General features: G+C 42.2%; 1 protein-coding gene and 1 long non-coding RNA gene across 12 annotated transcripts in view; one reads left to right on the top strand and one right to left on the bottom strand.

Annotated features, from left to right (window-relative positions):
- Positions 1-18,760, bottom strand: part of MYOCD (myocardin) — a 480,210-nt gene that overhangs the window by 60,912 nt on the left and 400,538 nt on the right. The window lies entirely within an intron of this gene.
- On the top strand, positions 10,730-18,240 carry LOC122456585. Its single transcript, XR_006275531.1, has 3 exons — positions 10,730-10,740; positions 17,775-17,776; positions 18,116-18,240. It is a non-coding gene; the product is annotated as an uncharacterized LOC122456585 (long non-coding RNA).

Below are 18,760 nucleotides of genomic sequence, written 5' to 3'. Positions count from 1 at the left end.
GCAGTCGCACTGCCTACACTGGCTATAGTAATATATTTGACACCTCTCTCTTTTGGTTATTTATCACGCAGTTTTTCAAAGAAATGTAGTTAAAAGAAAAAGGAAACTATGTGCCCAGGATTGCTCTCCTTTCTATTTCATTGCATTGAGGCCAGAATACTGATTTTTCAACAGTTTTCTCCATTAGGAGAAATTCAGTAGATAGAGCAGTGCTTAATTTGTAATGAAAGAGGCCAGGGCTCAAAGTGCTGGGGCTCAAGCAATTTTTTTACATTCATCTCTGATTCAGCAAGCCCAGAGGTTATGAATTGCCGAGCCTAGAGGTGCGGGGGCTCAGCCCTGGCAAGCCCTGGCACAAATTAAGCACCGAGTTAGAGATTTTAACAGAGATACGTGTATTTCCACAGACATAATATAACGGCATCTCCCTGACTAGAGATGAGCCCATAGACAAGGCCTTGTGAAAATCACAATTTCATGAACTGCATGGAAATTGTGAAATTAGCCCAATACCACAAATTTTCCAATACTTTTACAAAATCAAAATAAAATGAAGAGACCAGGGTCATGTGATCTGGTTGCATTCCTTCTGTCTGCCATTTTAGGTTGTGTCGGTGGGGAAGAAAAAGACACAGTAGCAAGCTCTGCTGCCGCCACTTGGACCATGAGCAGCTGTGGTCTCAGCAGGGAGGTGGAAGCAGGCATCCGTGTGTGCAGGTCTCATGCTCAGTGCAGCTTGTAGCATGTGGCATCATCATGTTAGAGGATTAGTTTGGGGGGACTCAGAGGCTAGTTAGCAGCGACCTTTCCCCAACTGCGTTCTGTGCATATTCTGTGAAATTTGATACTTTACCCGTATACTGTTGTGAATTTTCTAAAAAAAATTCCATGATTTTCACAGGGCCCAGAGCAGAACCCCCAGCCTCAGCACCCCAAGACTTTAGCAAACTCAGAGAACTGACAGATAAGGGCCACTGGGCAGAATATCTAAGGAAAACAGGAGTTCCGGAGAGCTGGCACTTGTTCAAGGAGACAATATTAAAGACACAACTGCAAACTATCCCGATGAGCAGGAAAGAAGAGGCCAATATGGCTTCTTCAGGAGGTCATCAATGGCCAGAATTTCAAAAAGGAATCCTACAAAAAGTGGAAATGTGGATGAATTGCTAAGGAGTACAAAAGAATAGCACAAGTGTGTAGGGACAAAGCAGAAAGGCTAAGATACACAATGATTTATATCTAGCCAGGGACTTAAAGGCAATAAGAAGAAGTTCTTTAAATATAATAGGAGCAAGAGAAAGACAAAGGAAAATGTAGGTTATCTACTTAGCAGGAAAGAGAGCTAACAACTGATATCAAAAAGGCCGAGGTGTTTAATGCCCATTTTGCTTCAGTTTTCACTAAAATGGTTAATGGGCACCACATACCAACAAACCTAATATTAATAACCGGGGGAAGGAACACAAGCAAAAACAGGGAAATAACAGGTTAAAGAATATTTAGATAAGTTGAAGGTATTCAAGTTGGCTGGGCCTGATGAAATTCACTCTAGGGTACTTAAGGAAGTATCTGAAGCAATCTCACTAGCAGTTTTCAGAGTATCAGCAGTGTTAGTCTGTATCCATAAAAAGAAAAGGAGTACTTGTGGCACCTTAGAGATTAACAAATTTATTAGAGCATAAGCTTTCCTGAGCTACAGCTACGCATCCGATGAAGTGAGCTATAGCTCACGAAAGCTTATGCTCTAATAAATTTGTTAGTCTCTAAGGTGCCACAAGTACTCCTTTTTTTTTCACTAGCAGTTATTTTTGAGAACTCATGGAGGATGGGTGAAGTCCCAGAGGACTGGAGAAGGGCAAACATAGGAGCTATCTTTAAAAAGGGGAAGAAAGAGGACCTGGAGAATTATAGACCAGTCAGCCTAACTTCAATACCTGGAAAGATCCTGGAACAAATGCTTCAACGATCAATCTGTAAGCACCTAGAGGATAAGAGGGTGATAAGTAAAAGCCAGCATATTTTTTTCAAGAACAAATCATGCCAAAAGTAGGATTCTAGGTCACCACAGAACTGTATCATGTTCGTGGGCCTGGAGGGACAAAAGGAGAGGCCTCGAGATAGGACAGACTCTTCTGCTGGGCTGAGTATAGCTGGAAAGATTAACAATATTGTTGGGTGGGTTAAGGGAACTACTGTTGTGGCTCCTTGTGTCATGTAGCAGTTTAGATGATTTAGTGTCCTTTTTCCTTTGTAGAGAAGCAAAGTTTGTGTTGTAAATGGCTTGTCTAACTAGACAAGGAGCCACAACAGTAGTTCCCTTAACCCACCCAACAATATTGTTAATCTTTCCAGCTAAACTCTTAGCCTGGCAGAAGAGTCTGTCCTATCTTGGGGCCTCCTCTTTTGTCCCTCCAGGCCCACAAACATGATATAGTTCTGTGGTGACCTAGAATCCTACTTTCGATGTCTAAAATCTCACACAAACTTCCACAAAAATTATGCCAGGCCAACCTAATTTCCTTGTTTGACAGGTTAATGGCCTAGTGGATGGGGTGAGGAGAGGGGAGAAGCAGTAGATGTGATATCTTGATTTTAGTAAGGCTTTTGGAACAGTCCCACATGACATTCTCATAAGAAAACTAGGGAAATGCGGTCTAGATGAAATTACTATAAGGTGGGTGCACAAGTAATTGAAAGACTGTACACAAAAAGTAGTTATTAATGGTTTGCTGTCAAACTGGGAGGGCATATCTAACAGGGTCCCGCAGGGGTCAGTTCTGGGTCTGGTACTATCCAGTATAAAAACATAACATAACAACATATGAATGGCTATACTGGATCAGACCAATGGTCCATCTAGACCAGTATCCTGTCTTCCGACAGTGGCAAAGGATCAGGTGCTTCAGGGGGAATGAAGAGAACAAAGCAATTATTGAATAATCCATTCTCTGTCATCCAGGCCAAGCATCTGGCAGTTGGAGCAAAGGGACATCCAGAGCATGGGGCTGCATCCCTGATCATCTTGGCTAATAGACATTGATGGACCTGTCCTCCAGGAACTTATCTATTTTTTTTTGAACCCAGTTATATTTTTGGCCTTCACAACATCCCTTGGCAACAAGTTCTACAGGTTGACTGTGCATTTTGTGAAGAAGTACTGCCTTTTCTTTGTTTTAAACCTGCTGCCTGTTAATTTCATTGGATGACCCTGGTTCTCATGTTATTTGAAGGTATAAATAACATTTATTCACTTTCTCCTCACTATTCATGATTTTATAGACTGCAATTATATCCCCCCTTAGTCGTCTCTTCTCTAAGCTGAATGGTCCCAGTCTTTTTAGTCTCTTCTCAAATGGAAGCTTTTCCATACCCCTAATGATTTTTTTTTGCCCTTCTCTGCACCTTTTCTAATTCTAATACACCTTTTTGATATGGGGTGACCAGAATTGCACCCAGTATTCAAGATGTGAGCGTACCATGGATTTATACAGTGGGTTTATGATATTTACTGTCTTATTATCTATCTCTTTCCTAATGGTTCCTTACGTTCTGTTCACTTTTTTGACTGCTGCTGCATATTGGTCAGATATTTTCAGAAAACTGTCCACAATGACTCCAAGATCTCTTTCTTGATTGATAAAAGCTAATTTAGACCCCTTCCTTTTGTATGTATAGTTAGGATTACATTTTCCAATCTGCATTATTCTGCCTTTTCAACATTGAATTTCATCTGCCATTTGTTGCCCAGTCGCCCAGTTCTGCGAGATCCCTTTGTAGCTCTTCACAATCTGCTTTGGACTTAAGTATCTTGAGTACTTTAGTATTTTCTACAAATGTTGCCACCTCACTGTTTACCTCTTTTTCCAGATCATGTATGAATATGATGAATGGCACAGGTCCCATAGTACAGATCCTTAGTGGATCCCACTACTTCTCTCCATTCTGAAAACTGGCCATTTATTCCTACCCTTTGTTTCTTATCTTTCAGCCAGTTACTACTGATTCATGAGACAACCATCCTCTTATCCCATGACTTCTTACTTTGCTTAAGAACCTTTGGTGAGGGACCTTGTAAAAGGCTTTCTGAAAGTCCAAGTACACTATATCCACTGAATCACCCTTGTCCACACGCTTGCTGACCTCCTCAAAGAATTATAATAGATTGGTGATTTCCAGTGGGCATGATTTCCCTTTACAAAAGCCATGTTGACTCTTCCCAACAAATCGTGTTCATCTATGTGTTTGATAATTCTGTTCTTTACTATAGTTTCAACCAATTTTGCCTGTTACTGAAGTTAGGCTTACTGGCCTGTAATTGCCAGGATCGCCTCCAGAGCCCTTTTAAAAAAATGGCATTACATTAGCTATCCCCACTCATCAGGTAGAAAGGCTGATTTAAGTGATAGGTTACATACCACAGTTAGTAGTTGTGTAATTTCATATATGAGTTCCTTCAGAACTCTTGGGTGAATACCATCTAGTCCTGGTTTAATTTATTGATTTGTTCCAAAACCTCCTCTATCAATATTTCAATCTGGGACAGTTCCTCAGATTTGTCACCTAAAAACAATGGCTCAGTTGTGGGAATCCCCCTCATGAGCTCTGCACTGAAAAGCAATGCCTCAGTATCTGTGCATCCAGACATGCAGCCTATATTTCAGCTTCAGAAGGGAGGCTAGATTACTGTGTTTTCCAAGCAAATCAGCCATCCAAGGATCCTTTGAGTATGTCCTGTAGTTGCCCAGTGGGCTCATGCACATCTGATTCCATGTGGAAGCAGAAATTTGTAGTTGAAAGTCAAGAGCACTTTAGTTCTGACATGTTAGTGAAAATTGACTGTGTTTCTTTAAGACCAGTCTTTGACTTGGTAGTGGCTAAGAATTTGAAAACTAATAAACAGCATTGTGTCCATGTCTATACAAATTGAGCTGCTAGGAAAGGACACATTTAATCAGCAAGTAGATTCATTTAAACAAAAAAGCTCTGAGTTCAACCATCCAGAAAAGGGAGGTGGCATAAGAATTGTTCTTGAAGGTGAGAAAGACAAATTAACCCTAAGAAGGCAAAATTCCTTTACATTATTACCTCACCAAACCCTGAAATACCAACCCCCCCCCCCATAGAACTGAGCTAAAGCCTATGATAAGGAAAACACTGAAGTGAAGGAGGATCTAATGACTAACTAGATACAAAAGTTCAAAGAGGGTTTTGAACAAACTGTCCTCAGAGACAAACTGTCTAAGAAAAAAGTGTGGTATGACAAAGATACTTGTAAATGCCCACTTGTAATAGATTTGGTGTTAATATCAATGCTAAACATTGGGATACATTTGATGTTGATGTCAAACTGTGTAAATATGTACAATGTGTATAACCTCTGGGAAAAGCCGTTGATGGTAAGCCCACATTTTGAATACTGTGTGCAGATGTGGTTGCCCCCTCTCAAAAAAGATATATTGGAATTAGAAAAGGGCAACAAAAATGATTAGGGGTATGGAATGGCTTCTGTATGAGGAAAGATTAATAAGACTGGGACTTTTCAGCTTGGAAAAGAGACAACTAAGGGGGGATATGATAGAGGGCTATACAACCATGACTGGAGAGGAGAAAGTAAATAAGGAAGTGTTATTTACTCCTCATAACACAATAACTAGGGGTCACCAAATGAAACTAACAGGCAGGAAGTTTAAAACAAACAAAAGGAAGTATTTCTTCATACAATGCACAGCCAACCTGTGGAACATTTTGCCAGAGGATGTTGTGAAGGCCAAGATTATACCAGGCTTCAAAAAATAACTAGATAAAGTCATGTAGGATAGGTCCATCAATGGCTATTAGCCAGGATGCACAGGGATGGTGTCCCTTGCCTCTGTTTGCCAGAAACTGGGAATGGGCGACAGGGGATGGATCACTCGATGATTTCCTGCTCTGTTCATTCCCTCTGGGGCACCTGGCATTGGCCACTGTCGGAAGACAGGATACTGGGCTAGATGGACCTTTGGTCTGACCCCGTATGGCCATTCTTATGTTCTTATGAATGGTACATGAGAACACACTCTGTGTTAAAAACCCTTATGATTATACTGTTTCATTGAATAAGAACACCCTACTGTTAAAAAGCCTTATGGTAATGATAATTTACAGCTGATACCTGTAAACAATCTTAGAACTTATCACAGAAGAAAAGCCATTACAAACTTGAACTGCTGTATGAAAAGGGAAACTGAGGAACACCATCTCATTGCTTTCATGGCTAAATGCCAAGATACCTACACTATAGAGAACATTAATATCTACATTGAGTTGATGTTAAATGGGTTACAAAAATTTGCCAGAGCTTGTATGGATAACTTTCATGAACTCCTGCCAAGGTCACATGAAACATGTAGAGACTGTTACAACAGCTGAAGAAATCCTTTAATGGAATAGCCAAATATTGCAATACGTTTGTAAAGGGTTGCAGTAACATTGTTACTCCCATGATGAATCTTACAAAGAAAGAGCCTGTTTTAGTCAGACATGATTATGATAAACCATTTCTGTTTCACACTCATACTTCTAATACTGGATTGGAAGCTGTAATGTTGCATAGTCGAGAACGGAAATTTTCTAGGATGTATTCAGCAGTGTCTTGGACACCCCTTCCTGCATCAATTTTGTGTTGGGGGTGTGATGCTGTGTGTAAGAAAGTGTGTAAGAAAGTGATAACACTGTTATTACCATAGTACACAATTTCCATAAATCTTGTACAAAGTATGTCATGTAAGGTATCAATAGAAAAGTTATGAAGTGCTAGGTACGATTATCCTGTTTCTATGCTTGTATCATCTGTATCTGAAGTTATGAATATTGGCTATGTATCTATATCTCAAACATATGTTGTATCCCTCAGTGACACCCCCCAGATAGATTTACATCAGGGCTAGCCAGCTATGTGTTGATGGCCTATTAAGGACACTCCAATCTCACAGTGGGTCATTGAAGAATCTGATCCCGTTCAGTAGGCTTTTGCTGGGGATGCCGCAGACAGTGAGGAGCCAGTGTCCACCACCTGTGATTCAGCAAACCATGTAGGGGCACATGATGTGGACATGTGACCTTGGACTCCATCTTTGTCAGTAACTTTCCATACACAGGAGCTATGGGCTTTGTTTGGGACAGTAACTTTCCATGCACATGGCAGAGGATATAAAAGACACCTGTGTCAAGTGACCATACGTCCCATTTTGGCTTGGACATTCCCTTTTTTAAGCGCTGTTCTGGCTGTCCCAACTTTTTTGGTAAAAGTGGGCATTTGTCCCATTTGCTTTTGCTGTACAGTATCTCATTTTCCCTTTGGAAAATATGGTCACCCTACACCTGAGACATCTCCATTTTGCCTCATTCCTGCTCCAATTCTCTGGACTGTGGATTTACAACTAAAAAGAGCATTTTGAACTATGGACTGAGGTCCTGTGTTCCCTCTAAGCTGCGTGGTCAGGCTGCTGCCCAGGAAGGATTCAAATGCCATGCACTTGACTAGCAGAGACGCGCACATCCGGCAGCCTGTGTTCAGGTGCCCCTCTCCCCACTGCTTTGCAGCCACATTGCTCCTGCAGCTGCTCCCAGGATCCTCCTGCAGAGCTGGCAGGAGATGGTGCTGATGTCAGGGTGTCCCCACCCCTGTCCCCACCTCCACAGAGCAGGGGTCGGGGGAAAGAGATCAGGACTCGGAGCCACTGTAGTTTGAGGTCTGAAGGAGCCTTCTAGGTGGTGAGTGAGTGCCTTAAAGAGACAGCACATGATCTCTCAGAGACTTCCCCAGCAGCCAGCACACACAATCTCTCTCTCTGTCTGTCTCCTTCTCTCACGCACACACCCCCTCTATCTCTCCCCCTCCCCCATGCCCATGTACCCCATCTCTGCAGAGCACGAAAGGGGGGACATGGCTCAGGAGCAGGAGAGCTTTCAGTGAGTGCATTAAAGAGACAGTGCACAGTGTCTCTCAGAAAATTCCCCAGAAGCCAGCACACACAATCTCTGCGTCACATACACACACACACACTGTCTCTGTGTCTCTCTTACACGTATACCCTCATTCACACTCACCTCCCAATACATAATTGTATTATTGTTGTTATGTCTAGGTATTTCCTGTAATTTTATTCTTTCAAAGTGTGTTATTTTAGTTTTTGGACTGATCTATGCATTTCATAATTTTTATTTCTCTCTTACACTTAAATTTAATTCTTTGAATAGTGAGTTCTAAAATGCCTAACCTGTCCTGGCAGGAGTAATTATCCCTATGGTAACTTTTAAAAAATATATATCTAGGTTTTTTGTTTCTACTGGTGGCACACATCCGCACATTACTTCGGTGCACATAACAAAATTTATTCTGCACAGGGATGGAAAAAATTAGAGGGAACATTGCTGAGGACCATCCAAGCTTTTGGAAGTTACCAGAGAGATTTATGCAAACAAGCAGTCTGTTCCATGACTGCTATGATCCTGATCTAAGAACACTGAAAATCACTTGTATGTATATGATTCTTTAACCATTCAATAACTCTTTTCTTTTCTTTTCTTTTCTTTTCTTTTCTTTTCTTTTCTTAATAAATCTGTAGTTAGTTTACTAAGGATTGGCTGACAGCATGGTATTTGGGTAAGATCTGAGATACATATTGACCTGGGGGTAAGTGTCTGATCCTTTGGGATTAATGGAACCTCACATATGGGTGAATTGGGTTTTCCATAACCTCTCACTATATTAAATCTGTTTGTCTGTATGAGAACCAAGGGCTGGTATGAATAAAGGGGGACTGTGTTTGGCTTCTGGTTAATCAGTGTGGTCCTGCAGAAGCCCTTTTGATACTGGTCTGGTGAATCTAACTATAGAATAAACCACCAGTTTTTGGGGATTGTCTGCCCTGATTCTTGGAATCTGCCCTAAGCGGGACATTCTCAATGTAGTCCATCCTCAGCACTGGTCACACCCCCATCTCCCACAGGATATTAAATTTAATTACATTATGGTCACTATTACTGATTTATTCACTTCTTGGACCAGATGCTGTGCTCCACTTAGGACTAAATCAAGAATTGCCCCTTCTCTTGTGATTTGCAGCACTAGCTCCTCTGAGGAGCAGTTATTAATGGTGACTAGCAACTTTATTTCTGCATCTCATCCTAACGTGACAAATACCAAGTCACTATGGGGATAGTTGAAATTCCCAATTATTATTGAGTTTTCTATTTTTGTAACCTCTTTAATATCCCCAAGCATTTCACAGTCACTGTCACCATCCTAGTCAGGTGATCGATAATATATTCTTGCTGCTATCCTCTTAATTCAAGCATGGAATTTTTATCCATAGAGATTCTATGGTACAGTTTGAGTCATTTAAGATTTTTCTATATTTGACTGTATGCTTTTTTTCAGACTCCTTCACCAGCATGACCTAGTCTGTCATTCTTATATATTTTATACCACGGTATTACCATGTCCTGTTGATTATCATTGTTCTATCACGTTTCTGTGATGCTTATTGTATCAATATCATCATTTAATATCAGGCACTCACGTTCATACTTCTTAGCATTTAGCCTTCTAGTACTTGTAAACAAGCACTTATAAAATTTATCAACATTTCATTGTCTGCCTTTATGTGATGTAATTAAATGGGATTCCTTTTCATTTGACTGTTTCTCTTCACTACTGTTTCTCTACCAGTACTTTATCAATATTTTCATTAATGAGTTGGATAAGGCATGGAAAGTCTACTTATAAAATTTGCAGATGACACCAAATGGGGGGCAGGGTTTGCAAGCACTTTAGAAGACAGGATTAAAATTCATAATGATCTTGACAAATTGGAGAATTGGTCTGAATTGAACAAGATGAAATTCAATATAGAGAAGTGCAAAGTACTTCACTTAGGAAGGACAAATCAAATGCACAACTACAAAACAGGGAATAATTGGCAAGGCAGTAGTACTGCTGAAAAGGGCCTGTGGGTTATTGTGGATCACAAATTGAACATGACCCAACAATGTGATGCAGTTGCTAAAAAGGCTAAGATCATTCAGGGGTGTATTAACAGGCATGTTGTGTGTAAGACATGAGAGGCAATTGTCCTGCTCTACTTGGCACTGGTGAGGCCTCCGCTGAAGTACTGTATCCAGTTCTGGGTGCCACACTTTAGGAAAGATGTGGACAAATTAGAGAGAGTCCAAAGGAGAGCAACAAACATGATAAAAGGATTACAAAACCTCGCCCATGAAAGGTTAAAAAAACTGGGCATGTTTAATTTTGAGAAAAGACGACTGAGGGGGACCAGATAACAGTCTTTAAATATGTTAAGGGCTGTTACAAAGAGGAAGCTGGCAAACTGTTCTCCATATCCACTGAAGTAAGAAGGAGAAGTGATGGACTTAGTCTGAAGCAAGGGAGATTAGGTTAGAGATTAGGAAAAACTTTCTAACTATAAGGGTAGTTAAGCACTGGAATAGGCTTCCAGGGGAAGTTGTAGAATCCCCATGTGATGAAGTGAGAATTTTCTGTAATATGTTTCTGAAATGTGTGTGTGCTTCGGTTTCCCCTACACTGTGCATGGTTACTCAGTGTGGAGAAAAATGATAGGCTTAGAGACATAGGTTGGAATGTCACCTGGCTGTCTGACCCTGAATAGGTCATTAGAAATGACTGGCCAACGCCAACCCCATATTCATGGAGAATCCAAGAAGACAATGACAAAACCAGTCTAGGATATTGACACCTAGCAACCAGCAACCCAGAGGGAGGTGGATTTCCCCACCTCTCAGCAGAGAGGTGGGGCAACCCCTCCCCCAGAGCTCAAGAACAAAGGACTGGAGAGGTGTGAGGTGGGGAGGATTCGAGTTGGCGACTGGCAGGAGTCGGGGCTCTCACTTTCTAATTTCCCCACGGGTGCTCGACCCCTGCTTTCCCACAGTCCCTCATCCCATTCCATCCCTTTCCCAAAGGCTCCACCCCCACCCCGCCTCTTCCCACCCTGCCATTTTCTGCCCCCACTCCTCCCCTTCTCCCCCCAGCACTTCCTGCATGCCGCTGAACAGCTGATCACCAGTGGGTGGGGGGCGCTGGAAGGGAGGGGGAGGAGCTGATCAGCAGGGCCACCAGTGCGTGCTGAGGACCCACTATTTTTTTCCCATGGGTGCTCCAGCCCCGTGCCTATGCTCTTACCTGGGAACTGACCAAGGAGGTCAGATTGAGAGAGTGACAGAGCCTGAACATGGAGTTCAATATAGCTTGGATGGGATGGGCTCTGGGCTCTGGGCTAACCATAATGGACGTGGGCTACGCTTTAACCTTCATTTCTCTATGCTAACCTAAGGACTTCCAGTGCTGTGTTCCAGCTGACTAATAGACCCGACTATTTTGAGTGTCCCTTCAAATGCTTGGTGAGGTGCATTAATCCCTGAAGCATGTACAAGTCTCTAACAGTTGGACTCACTGACCAGAGCTGACAGTGTAAAGCATGAGAACTTGAGCTGCTGCGGTTTGCTCTAGGAGGTGGTGAGGCCAGGGCCTACCCTGATGGAAGAGTGAGACCCATTGGGAGTCTGGCACACTCAAGAGGTTCCTCCAAGAGACTGTACCAAAGCTGGGGGCACAGCATCAATCCTGTGGATGTGACACCCCATCAGTGGAGGTTTTTAAGAACAGGTTAGACAAACACCTGTCAAGGATGGTCTAGATTTATTTGGTCCTGCCCTGGCACAAGGGGCTGGACTTTATGACTTCTCAATGTCCCATTCAGCCCTATATTTCTATGATTCATTGACTGGGGGGGAGGGGGGAGGAGCATATCCAGACCAGCTCAGCTGTCCTCTTCATTAACCTTCAGCTTCTGCCAACAATTTGTAGTATCCAGAATGAAACGTCCCTGAAGTCTGAAATGGAGCCGAATAATAACAGCACTTCCAAAGGAGCCTCCTTAGCATGATGCTACTTGAAATGTCATTGCTTTGTACTTTTCCATGTTCTGAATACAAACAGTGTCTTACATTCAAAAGTAAATATTTAGTGAAAACCCCACATGGGAGGATGGTTTCCTGCCAAATTCCAGCACTTCTTAGAGAAGCAAAGTTAGATTTTTTTTCTGTGAGTAATAATGCAGCCTCAGCACATGGGCCAGTCTACATGCACACTGTTTTCCTTACACACTCAAATGTGAAATTAATGACTAGTTCTATGCAAAGAGTAGCAAAGTATTCCCCACACAATTTTGCACCATTTCTTACCCAGAAAACACTATTGTTCCAGGCAATGTCACAGATACAGTCTATCTAGGTACTTATTTGGCCCCATTACTATAGCATGTGAGCTCTTGTAATCATACATAGGTTTTAACCTCCCATCCCCTCGGGAAGTGGAGAAGTACTACCCCTGTTTGACAGATGAGGAACTAGGTAGAGTAAGGTTTCAGAGTAGCAGCCGTGTTAGTCTGTATTCGCAAAAAGAAAAGGAGTACTTTTGGCACCTTAGAGACTAACAAATTTATTAGAGCATAAGCTTTCGTGAGCTACAGCTCACTTCATCGGATGAAGTGAGCTGTAGCTCACGAAAGCTTATGCTCTAATAAATTTTTTAGTCTCTAAGGTGCCAAAAGTACTCCTTTTCTTTTTAGGTAGAGTAAGTCACTCACCCAAGAACACAGAGCAACTCTGCAGCTGACTCAGATCTCTGAAGTTCCAGTCTAGTGCCCCCCCACTAGACCATCCTTGCTAACTAGCACTTTGTTTAATCCACTTTTGCACACACACAATATCAGCCAGGAGCAGGAATGTGATAGCAGCAGTCACCCAACTTCCTGCTCCTCCATGATAAATATGGTCAACTCAATTTTTCCATGGCAGCTTCTTGGAGACTGTGAGCAGAACTGTCTGCCCAAAGGTATGCAGAGATGAGCCCTGGCCTGGCCAGTGAACAGGGGCAGCAAATAGGAGCAGCAAATGGGAGTTTTGCAAAGGAATTCTCCAAGTGAAGCAGGAGCAACTACATGACCCCTGGGGTGACTTTGTTGTCTGTTAGTTTGTTGTTGGTTGCTAGTTGCTGGCCATGTGCTGCTTGACTCAAGTTTATAGTGTGGTCTGTCTGAGGAGCCATGTGCTGAGCCAAGCAGCCTTCTAGGCAAGACTAATGAGGCTCTAGGCAGCCATCCTTTGATCCCTAATCCCTTGAGGATCCATTGATGAGGGCGCCGGGCTACTCAGGGAGAACAGGGTGTGACACTGCACCCCATATTCATCACAGTGATATTATTATGATACGATTATGGCAGAATTATTATGCATTTTGTACAAGATGAGTCATGTGAGGTGTTTTGGAAAAGTTATGGTTTTCTCAATATCATTATCTTATATATATGTATGTATCATTTTTGTATCTGAAATCATAAATATTGACTATGTATCTGTATTTCAAAAATTGTTACACCTGGGCAACACGCACTAGGCAAAATGTTTCCAGTCTAGATAGCTGGCTGTGAAGGGCCTATTCAAGATAATGGACCATTAGGAAAAACAATAGGCCTTAGGAGAAGCTTATCCCCAACTGGTGAGCCTTCCTGAGAATGCTCCAGACAGTTAGTAAGTAATGGCTGCTATGAGTCACTCAGCTTAATTTCTGTACCTGAAAAGTTAATGGAGCAAATAATTAAGCAATCAATTTGCAAACACCTAGAAGATAATAAGGTGATAAGTAAGAGTCAGCATGGATTTGTCAAGAACAAATCATGTCAAACCAACCTGAGAGCTTTCTTTGACAGAATAATAAGCCTTGTGGATAGGGCGGAAGTGGTACATGTGGTATATCTTGACTTTAGTAAAGCTTTTGATACTGTCTCGCATGACCTTCTCATAAACAAACTAGGGAAATACAACCTAGATGGAGCTACTATAAGGTGGGTGTATAACTGGTTGGAAAACCATTCCCAAAGAGTAGGTATCAGTGATTTACGTCATGTTGGAAGGGCATAACGAGTGCGGTCCCACAGGGATAAGTTCTGGATCTGGTTCTGTTCAATATCTTCATTAATGATTTAGATAATTACACAGAGAGTACACTTATAAAGTTTGCAGATGATACCTAGCTGGGAGGGGTTGCAAGTGCTTTGGGGGATAGGATTAAAAATTAAAATGATCTGGACAAACTGGAGAAATGGTCTGAAGTAAATAGGATGAAATTCAATAAGGAGAAATGCAAAATACTCCATTTAGGAAGGAAGAATCAATTGCACACATACCAAATGGGAAATGACTGCCTAGGAAGGAGTACTGCAGAAAGGGATCTGGGGGTCATAGTGGACCACAAGCTAATATGAGTCAACAGTGTAACACTGTTGCAAAAAAAGCAAACATCATTCTGGATGTATTAGCAGGAGTGTTGTAAGCAAGACATGAGAAATAATTCTTCCACTCTACTCCGCACTGATTAGGCCTCAAGTGGAGTATTGTGTCCAGTTCTGGGCACCACATTTCAGGAAAGATGTGGACAAACTGAAGAAAGTCCAGAGAAGAGCTACAAAAAGGATTAAAGGTCTAGAAAACATGACCTATGAAGGAAGATTGAAAAAATTGGGTTTGTTTAGTCTGGAAGAGAGAAGACTGAGACAGGACATGATAACAGTTTTGAAGTACATAAAAGGCTGTTACAAGGAGGAGGGAGAAAAATTGTTCTTCCTAACCTCTGAGGATAGGACAAGAAGCAATGGACTTAAATTGCAGCAAAGGAGGTTGTGGCTGGATATTAGTAAAAAATTCTTAATTGTTAGGGTGGTTAAGCACTGGAATAAATTGCCTAGGGAGGTTGTGGAATCTGCATCATTGGAGATTTTTAAGAGCAGGTTAGACAAACACCTGTCAGGAATGGTCTAGATAATACTTAGTCCTGCCTTGAGTGCAGAGTACTGGACTAAATGACCTCTCGAGGTATGCAAGGGCATGTGACCAGGCCACATGACTCTGGACTCCATCTTGGGATGTCAGTATTTTTCCATGAACCAAGTTTAAAACAAAGGGTTCTCACCATATGCTAATGCTATATAAGGCAGGGAGTGACATCATCTGTTGCTCTTCACTCCCCACACAAGAGTCCTGCTGAAAACACCTGAGGTGCAAAGACTGAACTGGGGGAAGTGCTGGACCCAGACTAAAGTGATTTCTAGCTTGTGTATGACAATCTGGGGATCCCAAGCTGCGAAGAAAGTGCAGCTTGCACCTTGAGAATCTGCAGCCTGCTTGCATCATCAGTCAGGGTGAGAGATTGTTAATTCAAATCCTATCCTTCTAATACATTAAGGTTAGTTTGCATTTTTGTTTCTTTACTACGTAATCTACTTTGATCTGTTTGCTGTCACTTATAGTCACTTAAAATTGACCTTTTTGTAGTTAATAAAGTTTGGAGTAAAGTGCTGGGGAATCTCAGCTCAAGGGGCAGGGGCTGTTGCATTTTCTCTCCACGTTGAGGGGGAGGTGAACTGGATAATAAATTCATAGTGATTGGGATTTTGACAGCTCTGGGGTCCTAGGCTGGGAAGCTGGTGGTTATTTTGGCTGTAGCCTCTCTATTCTTGGTTCATGCAATGGCTGGTCAGAGAGCCTGCATGTAACTTAGCTGGGTGTGTCCCTACCTGTGTGAATGCTGGTGGAAGTGTAGGACTGGGAGCAGGTCTGCAGTTTGTCACAGCAATACAGTGTGAGAGGGAGCCCAGGCTGGTGAGTTAGAGGGTTTAGTGGTACCCCAGTTCCAGATGGCACTCCAGGGGGAACCCGTCATACAGGGGATTTAAAAAGCCAGAGGAGCTATCGAACAGGGGAGTTTTGCAATGGAATTTAGAGAGGGAGAGTGAAAACCAGATACACCCAACATTCTATACACTTAGGCCAATAATGTCACCCCCCCCCCAATAAAACCTGTAAGAATAAAATTAATGCAGGCAGAAGTCCAACTGTGCAGTCGGGCTATCCAGTTTACTGTACTGAATGCAGGATGTACAACTACCTGCCTTGCCAGCAGGTAGTGTATGTGTGCATTGGGTGCAAGCAGCTCATGGTCCTCATAGACTGAGTATGGACTCTAGAGACCAGAGTGGTTGAACTGGAGGAGCTAAGGGAAACTGAGAAGTACAAAGGTGAAACTTTCCAGGACACAGTAGAGTGGTCCCACCCCCAGTGTGACAGCCTCTGTGCTGTTGAGGAGATCATCAAACTAGATTATCTGTTCATTACTACACATAGATTAACTTGATTTGTTGGGAAGAGTCAACATGGCTTTTGTAAAGGGAAATCATGCCTCACCAATCTACTAGAATTCTTTGAGGGTGTCAGCAAACATGTGGGCAAAGGTAATCCAGTGGATATAGTGTACTTGGACTTTCAGAAAGCCTTTGACAAGATCCCTCAGAAAAGGCTCGAAAGCAAAGTAAGCTGTTATGCAATATGAGGGAAGGTCCTCTCATGGATCAGTAACTGGTTAAAAGACAGGAAATAAAGGATAGGAATAAATGGCCAGTTTTCAGAATGAAGAGAAGTAAATAGTGGGGTCCCCCAAGGATCTGTACTGGGACCAGTGCTCTTCAGCATATTCATAAATGATCAGGAAAAAGGGTAAACAGTGAGGTGACAAAGTTTAAAGATGATACTAAATTACTCAGGTAGTTAAGTCTAAAGCAGATTGCGAAGAGTTACAAGGGATCTCACATAACTGGGCAACAAAATGGCAGGTGAAATTCAATGTTGATAAAGGCAAAGTAATGCACATTGCAAAACATAATCCTAACTATACATACAAAAGGAAGAGGTCTAAATTAGCTGTTACCAATCAAGAAAGAGATCTAGGAGTCATTGTGGACAGTTCTCTGAAAACATCTGCTTAATGTGCAGTGGTGGTCAAAAAACGTAACCGAATGTTAGGGACCATTAGGAAAGGGATAGATAATAAGACAGTAAATATCATTTTGCCACTATATAAATCCATGGTACACCCACATATTGAATATTGGATACAATTCTGATCACCCCATCTCAAAAAAGATACATTAGAATTGTAAAAAGTACAGAGAAAGGCAACACAAATTATTAGGGATATGGAAAACCTTCCAAACAAGGAGAGATTAAAAAGACTGGGACTGGCCAACCTGGCAAAGAGGTGACTAAGGGGGGAATACAATAGACATCTGTGACATCATGACTGTTGTGGAGAAATGAATAAGGGTTATTTACCTCTTCCCATATCACAAGAACCAGGGGTCACCCAATGAAATGTACAGGTAGCAGGTTTAAAACAAACAAAAGGCAGTATTTCTTCACACAACAAACAGTCAACCTGTGGAACTGATTTCTGGGGATGTTGTGAAGGCCAAAAGTATAATTGTGTTCAAAAAAGAATGACATCAGTTCCTGGAGGACAGGTTCATCCATGTCTATTAGCCAAGATGGTCAGGGATTCAACCCCATGCTCTGGATGTTCCTTGAGCCTCTGACTGACAGATGCTGATACTGGATGACAAGGATGGATCAATCAATTATTGCCCTGTTCTGTTCACTCTCTCTGAAGCACCTGGCCACTGTCGGAAGACAGAATACTGGGCTAGATGGACCATTGGTGTGATCCAATATGGCCATTCTTATTTTCTTATGGCCATGGGTAATTGTTGCCTTTTTTGGAAACCTCTTTCTGCTTCTTACATGTGTATTGAATACTGCCAATGCTGCTGCTACAGGGCTCCCAACTGCGGGTGCACTTGTGTTAGTTGTGGCAGAGAATGCCCCTTTGATACTTTGGTGAGGAGGAAGTACAAGGGTAATCACTTGCTCTTTATCCACTGGCAGGGAGTACCGTGCTTTAGCTACCAACTGTCTGCTTGGATGGTCCACAGCTGCACTAAGCAATAAGTGTGGTGACAAAAACTCAGGTTACCTATTGAGTCTACAATATCCTGAATATATTGCTGGACTGCCACCCATGTTCCTGAACTCACATCCCATTGCAGGTACTTAGCCCAGTGTGAGGTACCCAGACTACACCCAGTACAGTGCCTACTCAGAGAAATAGTAGACAAGGTCCCCTGGAAAGGCCAATTAGGAAGAAAAGGAATAGAAGGGGGCTAGTAGTTCCTAAAAGATGTTATTCTAGAGGCTCAACATCAAGTTAGTCTGACGCAGAGGAAAGATAAGAAGAGCCACAGGAGGCCAATGTGGCTGCACAAGTAGCTTTTTAGCTATCTACAGAAGGGATACGTACAAGAAATAGAAGGAGGGGCATGTCATCAAGGAAGTATACATAGGAATAGCGTGAGCGTGTAGGGACAAAATCAGGAAACCCAAGGCAAAGAATGAGTTACAGCTGGCAAGGAATGTTAGAAGAAATAAGAAGGGGTTCTTCAAATATGTCAGGCAAAAAAGGAAGATTAAGGACAGTGTGGGTCTGCTGCTCGATGGAGAAGGCGAGCTGGTACTGGAAGATGATAGGAAGGCAGAGCTGCTTAATGCCTTCTTTGCTTCAGTCTTCTCACAAAAAATAATGTGACTGGATGGCCAGCAAAGTTACCACAGACAATAAAGCGATGCAGATTGGGACAAATAAAAAGCAAGCCAGAGATCTTCTGACCAATATGAATGAATTCAAATCAAAAGGGCCGGATGCTATTCACCCAAGGGTAATGAAGGAATTAGCTGAAGACATCTCAGAAACAATGGCAATAATATTTGGAAACTCATGGATGACAGGAGAGGTCCC

The sequence above is a fragment of the Dermochelys coriacea genome, chromosome 14 (genome assembly GCF_009764565.3).
Source record: "Dermochelys coriacea isolate rDerCor1 chromosome 14, rDerCor1.pri.v4, whole genome shotgun sequence".
Taxonomy (NCBI): domain Eukaryota; kingdom Metazoa; phylum Chordata; order Testudines; family Dermochelyidae; genus Dermochelys; species Dermochelys coriacea.
Note: the sequence above shows the minus strand (reverse complement) of the source record. Positions and strands in the feature narration are given on the sequence as shown.